Genomic DNA, 11,048 nt, shown 5'->3' with positions numbered 1-11,048 from the left:
CATCCATCCATCCATCCACCCACCCACCTACCTCTCTATCTATGCATCTATATATGTATGCATATATGTATGTATCTATCCATCCATCCATCCATCCATCCACCCACCTACCTCTCTATCTATGCATCTATATATGTATGCATACATGTATGTATCTATCCATCCATCCATCCATCCATTCACCCACCCACCTACCTCTCTATCTATGCATCTATATATGTATGCATATATGTATGTATCTATCCATCCATCCATCCATCCATCCATCCATCCATCCATCCACCTACCTCTCTATCTATGCATCTATGTATGTATGCATATATGTATGTATCTATCCATCCATCCATCCATCCATCCATCCATCCATCCACCTACCTCTCTATCTATGCATCTATATATGTATGCATATATGTATGTATCTATCCATCCATCCATCCATCCACCTACCTCTCTATCTATGCATCTATATATGTATGCATATATGTATGTATGTATCCATCCATCCATCCATCCATCCATCCATCCATCCATCCACCCACCCACCTTCCTCTCTATCTATGCATCTATATATGTATGCATATATGTATGTATCTATCTATCCATCCATCCATCCATCCACCTACCTCTCTATCTATGCATCTATATATGTATGCATATATGTATGTATCTATCCATCCATCCATCCATCCATCCATCCATCCATCCATCCATCCATCCATCCATCCACCCACCCACCTTCCTCTCTATCTATGCATCTATATATGTATGCATATATGTATGTATCTATCCATCCATCCATCCATCCATCCATCCATCCATCCATCCATCCACCCACCCACCTTCCTCTCTATCTATGCATCTATATATGTATGCATATATGTATGTATCTATCCATCCATCCATCCATCCATCCACCTACCTCTCTATCTATGCATCTATATATGTATGCATATATGTATGTATCTATCTATCCATCCATCCACCCACCCACCTACCTCTCTATCTATGCATCTATATATGTATGCATATATGTATGTATCTATCCATCCATCCATCCATCCATCCATCCATCCATCCATCCATCCACCCACCCACCTTCCTCTCTATCTATGCATCTATATATGTATGCATATATGTATGTATCTATCCATCCATCCATCCATCCATCCACCTACCTCTCTATCTATGCATCTATATATGTATGCATACATGTATGTATCTATCCATCCATCCATCCATCCATCCATCCACCCACCCACCTACCTCTCTATCTATGCATCTATATATGTATGCATACATGTATGTATCTATCCATCCATCCATCCATCCATCCATCCATCCATCCATCCATCCACCCACCCACCTACCTCTCTCTCTCTGCATCTATATATGTATGCTTATATGTATGTATCTATCCATCCATCCATCCATCCATCCATCCATCCATCCACCCACCCACCTACCTCTCTATCTATGCATCTATATATGTATGCATACATGTATGTATCTATCCATCCATCCATCCATCCATCCATCCATCCATCCATCCACCCACCCACCTACCTCTCTATCTATGCATCTATATATGTATGCATACATGTATGTATCTATCCATCCATCCATCCATCCATCCATCCATCCATCCATCCATCCATCCACCCACCCACCTACCTCTCTATCTATGCATCTATATATGTATGCATACATGTATGTATCTATCCATCCATCCATCCATCCATCCATCCATCCATCCATCCATCCATCCATCCACCCACCCACCTACCTCTCTATCTATGCATCTATATATGTATGCATACATGTATGTATCTATCCATCCATCCATCCATCCATCCATCCATCCATCCACCCACCCACCTACCTCTCTATCTATGCATCTATATATGTATGCATACATGTATGTATCTATCCATCCATCCATCCATCCATCCATCCATCCACCCACCCACCTACCTCTCTATCTATGCATCTATATATGTATGCATACATGTATGTATCTATCCATCCATCCATCCATCCATTCACCCACCCACCTACCTCTCTATCTATGCATCTATATATGTATGCATACATGTATGTATCTATCCATCCATCCATCCATCCATCCATCCATCCATCCATCCATCCACCCACCCACCTACCTCTCTATCTATGCATCTATATATGTATGCATATATGTATGTATCTATCCATCCATCCATCCATCCACCCACCCACCCACTTATCTATCTATGCATCTATGTATCTATATATCTATGTGTCTCTCCCTCTACCTATCCATCCATCCATCTATCCATCCATCCATCCACCTAACTATCTATCCACCCACTCACCTACCTATCTCTCTATGTATCTATGTATCTATCTACCTCCCTCCCTCTCTCATGTGAGATTTTCTGCTGCTGCTCAAACTCACCAGCAGAACATTTGCCTCCTGTTATCATGCTTTCCCTTGCTTGGCTTTCTCTTGACTTTCCTGTTCTCATTATTTCTCTTCTTGCTAATTCATTCCTGCACTGCTGCCTTCTTTTACAGCCTCCCTTCCTGCTTCTCCTCATGCTCCATCCACACCATGCAACCACAGACTTCTTCTAGGAGTCATTATTAATTTGGAAGCATTCTCTAAATAATGTAAGGCCTGGGACTCCTTGCTGCACAAACAAATAGAGCTTGTTCTGCGAGGTGGTGCAGCCAGCAAACCTCTTATTTACCTTGGGATATGACAACCAAAACTACCTTCTCAAGGCTGATTTCAAAAGGTTGCATTCTCAAGAGACACTGATGTAAAAACCACACCTGGAATTTAAAACAAGTTCCTTGCTTGCTGTGGGAAGAAAAAGAAAATGAAAGAAGAAAAAAAGAATGTTTGCAACCGTATCCTCAGGACTTTAAAAACCTACTTCTATCTTTATTAAATTTCAACACCCCCCCTCCCCTTGTGCTTCCCAGCACTTCCACTAATGCAGCACTGGATATAAACAGTTGCAGGAACACAGATTTCATGGCATCTGTTTTTAGCTCACATTCAGCAGTCACCAATTTCTCTTATTGTCTGAGGGATTTCAACACCAAAACATTTCCAGGGTCAGAAAGAAGTACATTGAAGCTGTTAAGATAAATCTTTTAAAGGGAAAAAAAAAAAAAAAGGAAAAATGAAAGAAGTTTATTTTTCTGTTCTATAGCTCCATATTGCCATCATCTATTTGAAAAACTATAAATGCTCAGTTCCTCAGGAAGAGAGACTTTAAAATATTATGATGCAGCATACAGCTCTTTCTGGCTGTTTTAAATTGTCTTTGCATTTCATACACTTCAAGCTTCCCCTTTTAACAACAATATTTAAAGCTGAAATACAAAAAATAACTGCTGGGAGAGCAGGTCCATGGAGAAAGAGCTTGGAGTGCTGGTGGGCAGCAAGTTCTGCATGGGGCAGCAATGTGTCCCTGTAGCCAAGAGGGCCAGTGGGATCCTGGGGTGCAGCAAGAAAAGTGTGGCCAGCAGGGCTAGGGAAGTTCTGCTCCCCCTCTGCTCTGCCCTGCTGAGACCACAGCTGCAATCCTGTGTCCAGTTTGGGGCTCCCAGTTCAAGAAAGACAGAGACCTGCTGGAGAGAGTCCAAGGGAGAGGCAGGAGGATGCTTAGGGGACTTGAGCATCTCCCCTGGGAAGAGAGCCTGAGAGCCCTGGGGCTGTTTAGTGTGGAGAAGAGAAGGCTGAGAGGGGATCTGATCAATGTCTCTCAAGAGCTGAGGGGTGGGGGTCAAGTGGAGGGGGCCAGGCTCTGCTGGGTGGTGCACAGTGATAAGACAAGGAACAATGGAGACAAACTTGAACAAAGAAGGTTTCAACTCAACATGAGGAGAAACTTCTTTGCAGTGAGAGTGACAGAGCCCTGGAACAGGCTTCCCAGAGAGGTTGTGGAGTCTCCTTCTCAGGACACTTTCCAACCCCACCTGGATGCATTCCTGTGCAGACTCCCCTGGGTGATGCTGCTTTGGCAGGGGGGTTGGACCTGATGATCTCTGGAGGTCCCTTCCAACCTCTACTGTTCTGTGGTACTGTGATACTTGGCCATAACAAGAATCTCAGTCAAGGTCAGTGAAGCCAAGCAAAGCCAAAACACCATCCAGCAGAAACTAGAGCAAAGAAGAGAAGAGCAAAACCAAGCTGTGCTGCAAAAATACAAGATTTTCAGCAAAGCAATGGAATGATATTAACCTCTCTGTTATTATCATTCTGTGTCAAATCCCTAACATTATTTGTCTTCTACTCAAAGTCTCTAGAAAATTCCTATTTAGAATCATAGAATGGTCTGGGTTGGAAGGGACCTCCAAAGCTCATCCAGTCCAACCCCCCTGCAGTCAGCAGGGACATCCCCAACTAGATCAGGTTGCCCACAGCCCTGTCCAGCCTCACCTTGAATATCTCCAGGGATGAGGCACCTCCCTGGGCGACCTCTTCTAGTCTTCCACCTTCATAGTGAAGAACTTCTTCCTGATATCCAGTCTAAATCTGTTCTGCTCTAGTTTGAAGCCATTGTCCCTCATCCTGTCCCTGCAGGCCTTTGCAAACAGTCTCTCTGCAGCCTTCCTGTAGCCCCCTTCAGGTCCTGGCAGGCTGCTATTAGGTCTCCCCAGAGCCTCCTCTTCTCCAGGCTGAACACCCCCAGCTCCCTCAGCCTGTCCTCATAGCAGAGCTGCTTCAACCCCCTGAGCATTTTCATGTCCCTCCTCTGGACCCTCTACATCATTTATACTTGGTGTTTAAGATAGGTACTAGCTCTAAATTGTAACAGAAAGGCCTCATTGTGGAAAAAAAAATCAAAATGGACCCCTCACAGAAACTTCCCTGTAGCTCAACCATGAGGCAACATCTTGCCTTCAGACTCTGCTGTCACACTGCTGTAGTAGATGGATGGGACCATGAAGAAGAGCTCATTGCTAGATGCACTCCTCTATTGCTCTGTATAAAAATATACTCAGTATAGTGATTTACACTGACCTTCCAATGTGTGAGTGCCAGGTTCTACACACTGGCCACAACAACCCCATGCAGAGCTACAGGTTAGGAACACAGTGGCGGAGAGCAGCCAGGCAGAAGGGGACCTGGGGGTGCTGGTTGACAGCAGCTGAACAAGAGCCAGCAGTGTGCCCAGGTGGCCAAGAAGGCCAATGGCATCCTGGCCTGCATCAGGAATAGTGTGGCCAGCAGGAGCAGGGAAGTCATCCTGCCCTGTGCTCAGCACTGGTTAGGCCACACCTTGAGTCCTGTGTCCAGTTCTGGGCTCCTCAAGTCAAGAGAGATGTTGAGATGCTGGAAGGTGTCCAGAGAAGGGCAAGAAGGCTGGGGAGGGGTCTGGAGCACAGCCCTGTGAGGAGAGGCTGAGGGAGCTGGGGGTGTTTAGCCTGGAGAAGAGGAGGCTCAGGGGAGACCTCATTGCTGTCTGCAACTGCCTGAAGGGAGGTTGTAGCCAGGAGGGGGTTGGTCTCTTCTCCCAGGCAACCAGCACCAGAACAAGAGGACACAGTCTCAAGCTGCACCAGGGGAAGTTTAGGCTTGATCTTAGAAAGAAGTTCTTCCCAGAAAGAAAGACTGGCCATGGGAATGTGCTGTCCAAGGGAGGTGGTGGGTCAACATCCTTGGAGGTGTTTAAGAGCCTGGATGAGGCACTCAGTGCCATGGTCTGGTTGATTAGGGTTGGGTGATCTGTTGGACTTGATGATCTTGGAGGTCTCTTCCAACCTGGTTAATTCTATGTTTCTGTGTTTTTTCTCAGGAAAGGCCTTGAACAATGAACCACAGAAACCCTCCCCTGCTCTCAGAAGCACACTAAGCCTTACTTACAAGTATCTGTTAAACTCTAGGGTTATGCAAAGCACTGCACCACACTCAGGAGCATTATTAAAATATCTAATTAGAGGTTGCACACAGGCCATAAAGGACACCTTTTAAATTAGGGGGCACTTGTAAAAAGCTCTAGTTATCTTCGTGATTACTAGACACAGCAACATTTTAATGGCTTGTTTAACAGATATTGTAGAGTTTAGGGCCAGAAGGGACCATTAGATCATCTAAACTCACCTTCTGTATTTCACAGGCAATTAAGTTTCTCCAAGATACTCTGCACCAGCTGCATTGGCTTGAGTAAAAGTAAAGTGTCCCAGCCTTCATCAGACTGTAGTGTGCCCTACAGACAAAGAAAAAGAGAAGAGACTCTCAAGACTCCTAGATGAGGGGAGCATGCCCCATGCTGCAAGGGGAACCAATCTGTCAGACTGCACTTCAGGAAGGGGTCCAAACTTAACAACCACTTTGAACCTGAACTAGAATCTACACTATGAATTATGTTGGCTGTCATAAATTGATGGAGAAGTCTCTAGGTGTATTGCAGATTTATGTTTTATTCTTTTATTTTCCACTAAGAAGTCAGTTAAAAAAGTATTTAAACCATGATTTTCCCCACCCCCACCTTCCCCCTTCCTCTCTTTTACTTTCTCCCTTCTTCCTTTCCTGCTTTCCCAAATGTGGAAAGGAGAAACTTATGCAAATCTACTGAAGCATCCCCAGCCATGGAATTGTGTATTGTGACTTTGGAGCAGGTCCACAAGGCTTCTGCATTTCTTTTTTGGTGGCACAGTACAGAATCACAGAATCATCACAGAACCATCACAGAATCATCACAGAACCATCACAGAATCATCACAGAATCAACCAGGTTGGAAGAGACCTCAGAGATCATCCAGTCCAACTGATCACCCAACACTATCTAATCAACTAAACCACGGCACTAAGTGCCTCATCCAGGCTTTTCTTGAACACCTCCAGGGATGTAGACCCCACCACCTCCCTGGGCAGATAATTCCAATGGCCAGTCTCTCTTTCTGGGAAGAACTTCTTTCTAAGATCAAGCCTAAGATCTAGTTCCAATCCTCCTGATCACACTAGATCAGATCATTCCAATGGCCAATCTCTCTTTCTGGAAAGAACTTCTTCCTAGTGGATGGGGGGTTGACCATGACCCAGCAATGTGCTCTGGTGGCCAAGAAGGCCAATGGCATCCTGGGGGGAATTAGAAGGGCTGTAGGTAGTAGGTTGAGAGAGGTTCTCCTCCCTCTCTCCTCTGCCCTGGTGAGGCCACATCTGGAATATTGTGTCCAGTTCTGGGCCCCTCAGTTCAAGAAAGACCTCAGGGAACTGCTTGAGACAGTCCAGCACAGAGCCACAAAGATGATGAAGGCAGTGGAACATCTTCCTTCTGAGGAAAGCCTGAGGGAGCTGAGGGCTCTGGAGCTTGGAGAGGAGGAGCCTGAGAGGTGACCTCCTTGCTGGTGCTAAAGATGTGCAAGGGGAGTGCCCAGAGGCTGGAGCCAGGCTCTGCTGGGTGATGCCCAATGGCAGCACAAGGGGCAGTGGTGGAAGCTGAGCCATAGGAAGTTCCATGGAAAGAGAAGGAAGAATTATGTCCTTGTGAGGGTGACAGAAGCCTGGAAGAGGCTGCCCAGGGGGGTTGTGGAGTCTCCCTCTCTGGAGATATTCAAGACCTGCCTGGCTGTGTTCCTGTGTGAGCTGCTGTAGGTGCCCCTGCTCTGGCAGGGGGGTTGGACTGGATGAGCTTTGGGGGTCCCTTCCAACCCCTAACATTCTGTGATTCTGTGATCTAGCTGGCCTGAACAGATGTGCAGCCTTGCTGATGTGAGATTCTTTCTCCTGTGAATTGAATGTCAACAGACAGAGACTATTCTGAGCTAAAGTAAACTACTAGGATGAGATAATGTAATCCTGATCTCTATTTACAGAGTAAGCCAGGTGAAACCCTGTGTTGTAGAAGTGAATAAAGCCTGTTGTAATCGTTTAAAACAGTGGAATTCTATTTGGGCTAAAGGATCTAGCTAGAAGCACATGAAAGGAAGGAAGGAACAGCATGAGAGTGGTGAGAGCCTGGAATGGGTTGTCCAGGGAGGTGGTTGAGGCCCCATCCCTGGAGGTGTTTAAGGCCAGGCTGGATGAGGCTCTGGCCAGCCTGATGTAGTGTGAGGTGTCCCTGCCCATGGCAGGGGGGTTGGAACTGGATGATTCTTGTGGTCCCTTCCAACCCTGACAATTCTATGATTCTTTGAAATAAATAGAAATAGAAAGAAGAAATCAAAATTGAAATCGAAATAGAAATAAAAAATAGAAATAGAAATTAGAAATAGAAATAGAAATAGAAATAGAAATACAAATACAAATACAAATTAGAAATACAAATACAAATTAGAAATACAAATAGAAATTAGAAATACAAATAGAAATTAGAAATAGAAATTAGAAATAGAAATTAGAAATTAGAAATAGAAATTAGAAATAGAAATAGAAATAGAAACAGAAATAGAAATTAGAAATACAAATAGAAAATAGAAATAGAAATAGAAATAGAAATAGAAATAGGAATAGAAATAGAAATAGAAATAAATAGATAGATATAATAATAGAAACAGAAATAGAAACAGAAGTAGAAAGAAATAGAAATAAGAAATGGAAATATAAAGAAATAGAAATAGAAGTAGAAATAAGAAATAGAAATAGAATTAGAAATAGAAATGAGAAATAGAAATAGAAATCAGAAATAGAAATTAGAAATAGAGATAGAAATAAGAAATAGAAATGGAAATAGAAATAGAAATTAGAAATAGAAAATTATTTCTCAATAAGAAATTTAGAAACTCTTTAGAAAGTCAAGTGAGAGTAATTTGGTTTTCTGATCATGCAGGCTAACAGAAATGTGGTGGATTATATTTTTTCAACTTTTCATGCCTGATGACTTCTTGAAGCTGCAGATTTGACATAAGAGGTCCAGGGGATACAATCTATTCATTGATAAACCCCTACAGGTGGCTACTGAAGTTTGGGGTTGTCCTCAAATGCTGGAGAGCCCACAACTGCCCTTTAGGTGAACGGAAAAAAAAATAGACATAAAGATAATTCATCAAATGCAGTGACCAGTTTTGATCAGCTAGACACTCTCAAACAAAAGAGATTTGACCATTTTCTTATAACTGGAACATTATCAACTCTCTTTTTAAGTTCAGGCTGTCAAATTCTTGATGCTTGTTAGGGACTCGCACTGAGAAGGGATTACAGGTTATCTATTGGCTTTTTGCTGGAAAATGCAATTTGTAATGCTCAGATTATGCAGAAACTGAACTTTTTCTTCCCTTTCTTTCTTTTTTTTTTGTTCTTTCTCCCCCAAGGAAAACCAAATCAGAGTTAGAAGTAGCCTGAAGCCAAGAGGAACCTTATCCCTCAATGATATCTCTTGTGAAGGACACAGAAACACCATCTTTAGGAAATCAAGAAATGGATGTGCTGGAAGGTGTCCAGGGAAGGGCCATGAGGATGATCAGAGGGCTGGAGCTCCTCTCCTATGAGGATAGGGCTGAGAAAGTTGAGGTGGTTCAGTTCGGAGAAGAGAAGGCTTCCAGGAGACCTTCTTGTGGCCTTCCAGGATCTGAAGGGGGCTACAAGAAAGCTGGGGAGGGACTTTTTAGGGTGTCAGGGAGTGACAGGACCGGGGGGAATGGAACAAAACTAGAAAGGGGTAGATTCAGATTGGATGTTAGGAAGAAATTCTTCCCCATGAGGGTGGTGAGACACTGGCACAGGTTGCCCAGGGAGGTGGTGGAAGCCTCATCCCTGGAGGTTTTTGCAGCCAGGCTGGATGTGGCTGTGAGCAACCTGCTGGAGTGTGAGGTGTCCCTGCCCATGGCAGGAGGGTTGGAACTGGATGAGCCTTGAGGTCCCTTCCAACCCTGACAATTCTGTGATTCCTCCACAAGCTCCTCTGCAACTATTTTGCAATGCCTAATTCAGTCTTCATAATTGATGAAGAAAGAATCATAAAACATTTTCAAGCAGAGAAGGTTTGGGAAGCATCCAAGGTGCTGCCAGCTTCATGGCTCCAGGGCATATGGACCAGCTGGGACATTTAGACCTAACATTTGTCATGTAATGAGGCCATTTCTTCAATAAATTTGCAATGTTTGTCATTTAACATTTATTTTTGCAGCTGGCTTCGTTGAATATCTTCTGCTCTTCTTGCTCCAAATAGTTTCTATGAAGTATGGTTAAATCATACATTAAAAAAAAAAAAAAAGTCTGTGTCTCAATGGATCTCCAAAGATGATCTTCCTTTTACTATATTCTTTAAGCTTAGGGTTGGGGAAAGACCTCAATTTCTAAGTCCCTGTCATGGTTTTGCCCCAGCCAGCAACCAAGCACCCTGCAGCTGCTTGCTCATTCCTCCCTCCTCCCAGTGTGTTGGGAGGGAAAGTTCAGGAGAAAAAAAGTAAAACTTGTGGGTCAAGGTAAGAACACTTCAGTAAATGAACTAAAATCTACCAATCTAAACTAAACTAAACTGAATTAAGCTAAACTAAGTAAACTGAACTAAGCTAAATTAAACTACAACAATAACAATAATAATACAGTAACAATACTAATAACAGTGATTTAAAGCAATATAATGGAAGGAGTAAGAAATAAAAGCCCAGAAAGGCATAGAAAGGCCATAATGCTGATCAATGCCCAAAGTCCCCCCTCCCTCCCTTCATCGCCCCCACTGTCTATGCTGGCAAGAGCTTCTATAACATTGTATGGTATGGAATATCATAGAATCACAGAATTGTCAGGGTTGGAAGGGACCTCAAGGATCATCCAGTTCCAACCCCCCTGCCATGGGCAGGGACACCTCACACTACAGCAGGTTGCTCACAGCCACCTCCAGCCTGGCTGCAAAAACCTCCAGGGATGAGGCTTCCACCACCTCCCTGGGCAACCTGTGCCAGTGTCTCACCACCCTCCTGGGGAAGAATTTCTTCTTAACATCCAAGTTGAATCTGCCTGTGTCTATTTTTATTCCATTCCCCCCAGTCCTATCACTCCCTGACACCCTCAAAAGTCCCTCCCCAGCTTTCTTGTAGCCCCCTTCAGATCCTGGAAGGCCACAAGAAGGTCTCCTCAGAACCTTCTCCTCTCCAAATGTAGCAATCCCCAA

The sequence above is a fragment of the Indicator indicator genome, chromosome 2 (assembly GCF_027791375.1).
Source record: "Indicator indicator isolate 239-I01 chromosome 2, UM_Iind_1.1, whole genome shotgun sequence".
Taxonomy (NCBI): Eukaryota; Metazoa; Chordata; class Aves; order Piciformes; family Indicatoridae; genus Indicator; species Indicator indicator.
Note: the sequence above shows the minus strand (reverse complement) of the source record.